The sequence below is a fragment of the Myodes glareolus genome, chromosome X (genome assembly GCF_982192425.1).
Source record: "Myodes glareolus chromosome X, mMyoGla1.1, whole genome shotgun sequence".
In the NCBI taxonomy this organism is placed as follows: domain Eukaryota; kingdom Metazoa; phylum Chordata; class Mammalia; order Rodentia; family Cricetidae; genus Myodes; species Myodes glareolus.
This window is the reverse complement of record NC_142053.1, coordinates 142619372-142623135: the sequence shown is the minus strand read 5'-3', so window position 1 is coordinate 142623135 and position 3764 is coordinate 142619372. Positions and strand designations below refer to the sequence as shown.

Here is a 3764-nt window from a genome sequence, read left to right as displayed (position 1 = left end):
GCCTCTGAGGTCATTGCCAACAAGAGCAAGTGCAAAAGGAGACTATGAAAGACTAGGGGACTTTTGAAGTTTGATTAAAGTCATCTGGCTTTATGATATGGCCACTATAGTGGCCAGGGAATGGAATTGGTGGCTTAATGGCGAATGTCTCCCAAGTATTTGAAAACTTGGTCATTAGTTAGTGGTGGTGGTAGTGGAGTATTAGGATATTTAGCCTTGCTGAAGGGAGGAAGGTGGTAAGGCAGTAGGTGGTGGGCTTTGAGTGTTTATCATCTCATCCAACTTAGTTCACTGTCTGCTTCATACTTGTGCTTTAGGATGCAAGCTCTTAGTTCCTTGTTCCTGCCCCATGTCCACTGCTTGCCTCCATGATAGACATTTAATGTTTGGGAACCCTCAGGCAAAATAATTTCTTTCTTTCATAAGTTGTTTTTTGTCATGGTGTCTCATTAGAGCAACAGAAAATTAATTGATACAGATTCTAAACCTTATGGAAGATCCAAAAAAGGGCACATATGAAAAGAGTTAATTGTGTTTTAACAACAACAACAACAACAAGCCTTTCTTTCTGGTTTAACAAATAAAGCTTGCCTGGAGATCAAAGTGAAGAGCTAAGCCCCTCGAGGCAAGGCAGTGGGTGGCACACACCTTTAGTCCCAGCACTAGGGACACAGAAGCAGATGCATCTCTGTTAGTTCAAGGCCATCGTGGATTATACAAGATTGAATCTGTCTAAAAGAAAATTAGAGCTCACAAAAGGACTTGGGGTCACATGCCTTTTAATCCCAGCACTAGAGAGGTAGAGATAGGAGTGATATGGCTGGACTGAGAGAGGAATATAAGGTGGGAGAAGACAGGAGCTCAGTGCAGTCAGAGGCAGCATTCTGAAGTAGTCAGTAAGAGGAGCAGTGTGAGCAGGCAGTCTGAGGACAGGATCACCCCTTTGGTCTGAGCACTGGCAGAGGTAAGAACTCTAGTGGCTGCTGCTCTGCTTCTCTGATCCTTCAGCTTTCACCCGCTGATAACAGACTCCAAGTTTTGATTATTAATAACAATTAAAATTCTTGCTACTCTTCATTAATTGTAAGGTCCAATGTTTTATTTATATTTTAGATTGCTGTAGTTATTCTTACATAAGAAATTAAATGAAAAGCATTTTTTTTTTACCAAGACAGGATTTCTCTTGGCTGTCCTGGAACTCACTATATGGATGAGATCAAACTCTGAGATCTGCCTGTCTCTGCCTCCTGAGTGCTGGGATAGAAGGCATTTGCCACCACACTTGGCTATTAAAGGAAACTTTTAAATTTACACTTTTTAAATTTTTAATTAAATTTTAATTGCATCACTTTCCCTTCCTTTTTTTCCTAAGCCTTAAATATCCCCTCACTCCCTCTCAAATTAATGACTTCTTTTCATTTCTGTTACACATACATGATAGTTTGAATAAGAATGACCCCTATAGGCTCAAATGTTTAAATTCTTAGTCTCCAGTGTGAGGCACTATTTGAGAAGGATTAGGAGGTATGGCCTTGGCTATTCTCTCTCTCACTGTTTGCAGATCATTATGTAGATTTCTGCTATTTCTTCAGCACAATACCTGCCTGCTTGCTATCATGGTCTCTGCCATGATGACATTGGACTAGGCCTCTGAAACTGTAAACCAGTCTGGTTTAAATGCTTCTTTTATAAGAGTTGCCTTGGTCATGTTTCTTTACAACAATAGAATGGTGACTAACACAATATATAAGCACACACACACACACACACACACACACGTGTGTGTGTGTGTGTGTGTGTGTGTGTGTGTAAACATACATACAACCTACTGAGTGTTGCTTGTGTGCATATGATCTCATAGCTGAGCACTTTGAATCAGGGGTTCATCCTTGGGACAGGTTAATTCTTGCTCTCTCAATAGTCACTAGGTGTATATGGTTTTTTTTCCTAGGGCAGTACACCTGTGAGACGTCCCACTTCTGCCTATACATGTTTATTGGTATTGTTTAGGCAGTTATATTGAGAAGCATCATGGATGTAGCTTCCCTGTCATTTCTAGGAGACACACTCTCATAACAGACTTCCTGTTCTGACTCACACACTTTCTACACTTCTTCCTCAATATTCCATAAGCCATGTATTGTAGATGCATCCATTAAGACTGGAACCCTATAGCTAGTTGATCTCAGAATCATGACCTTTGCTGGTTTTCTGTAATGATCTCCATTTGTTGAAAAGAGAAGCTCCTTGGAACAGGGTAAGAACCACACTTATTTGCAAATTTCATGATTCCTTCTTCTTTACAGCTGAATAGTATTCTATTGTGTGTATGTACTGTACTTTCATTATCTGTTCATCTGTTAAGGATATTTAGGTTGTTTAGAATGGCAAAGCAACATGGACCACTTCACTAATCTTCATGTCATCTTTTCCCAGAGGCATGTTACTCTTCTCAGTATTGTTCCAATTTCAGTATATGTACTTCCAATGCAAGCACAGGCACAGTGTTTTAAAATAAGTTAGTCTCTTTTAAAATGTTATACATTGAAGATAATTCTACTCCTAATCCCAGCACAATTTTTTTATTTGTTTTTTTGAGGCAGGGTTTCTCTGTAGCTTTGGAGCCTCTCCTGGAACTAGCTCTTGTAGACCAGATTGGCCTCAAACTCACAAAAACCCACCTGCCTCTGCCTCCCAAGTGCTGGAATTAAAGGTGTGCGCTACCACTGCTCGGCTTCCCAGCACACTTTTAATGTAGAACTAGTAGAACTGATTCTAAAAATTATATAAAAAATCCAAAAGCTAAAAATATCCAAGAGAAAATATGAAGGAAAAACTGAGTTGCATATACTACAAGTAATAAAGTTTTTAATAAAATCATATTGATTGTCATTATTTATTATTAGTTATAATTATAATGAATAGACAAATTCAGCTGAATTTTTTAAAATAACTATTAGGACTGGGGAGATGGTTCAGTCTATAAATTGTTTGTCATAAAACCATGAGTGCCTATATAAAACCCAGAACATATTCATAAAATGACTGTTTTCTTGAGACTAAACATGTTCTAAAAACTTTAAATTTGAGAAAACTAAATTTTTGAGGCTATGGTATAAAGGAATTCTCATACTCTGGTAAAGAATTTGAACTAATATCACCACTCAGTTCAATCTGGAAATATTTGATAAAGTGGACAATGGGGAAACACATCAACCCAGCAATTCCATTTACAGGAAAGCACACTAGAGAAAATGTCAAACAAATAAACAAAGAAGCAACAGTGTCAGTTTTCCCAGCACTTTTCACAGCATTGAAAAATTGGGAAGCAAAGAAATATAGATAAATTTAGCCTAATCATCAAATGTAATGCTGTGTGGCATGAAAATGAATGAAGTATAGTTACATTGATTCTCATGAATAAACCTCGTGATATAACACTGAACAGCAAAAGCTGGATAAAGGAAGGATAAACAGAGAATGAAATCTATAAAACTTGTAAATAAATCTGCCAGTTCATAGAAAGAGTCTCTGAAATACAATAGTTTGATTTATAATTTTTCAGTTTTATGATTGTGTGGTATATTTTCAGGTGAAATCATAGCTTAAGTTTTAATTTCTAATCAGACATTTTCCTAGCCCAGTAACATGTAGTCTGATGCTTGCTTGCAATGATGTAGCAAACCATGGCTCTCAGTCACTGGTGTGATCACCATAGGAAATCACTGATACTGTATGGAATATTGTGAGACTAAGTTGTGATG

General features: G+C 37.6%; 1 non-coding gene across 1 annotated transcript; it reads right to left on the bottom strand.

The window, feature by feature from the left end:
- Positions 1-2391: 2391 nt before the first annotated feature.
- On the bottom strand, positions 2392-2497 carry LOC125418012 (U6 spliceosomal RNA). Its single transcript, XR_007237298.1, has one exon. It is a non-coding gene; the product is annotated as a U6 spliceosomal RNA (small nuclear RNA).
- Between the last annotated feature and the right edge of the window lie 1267 nt (positions 2498-3764).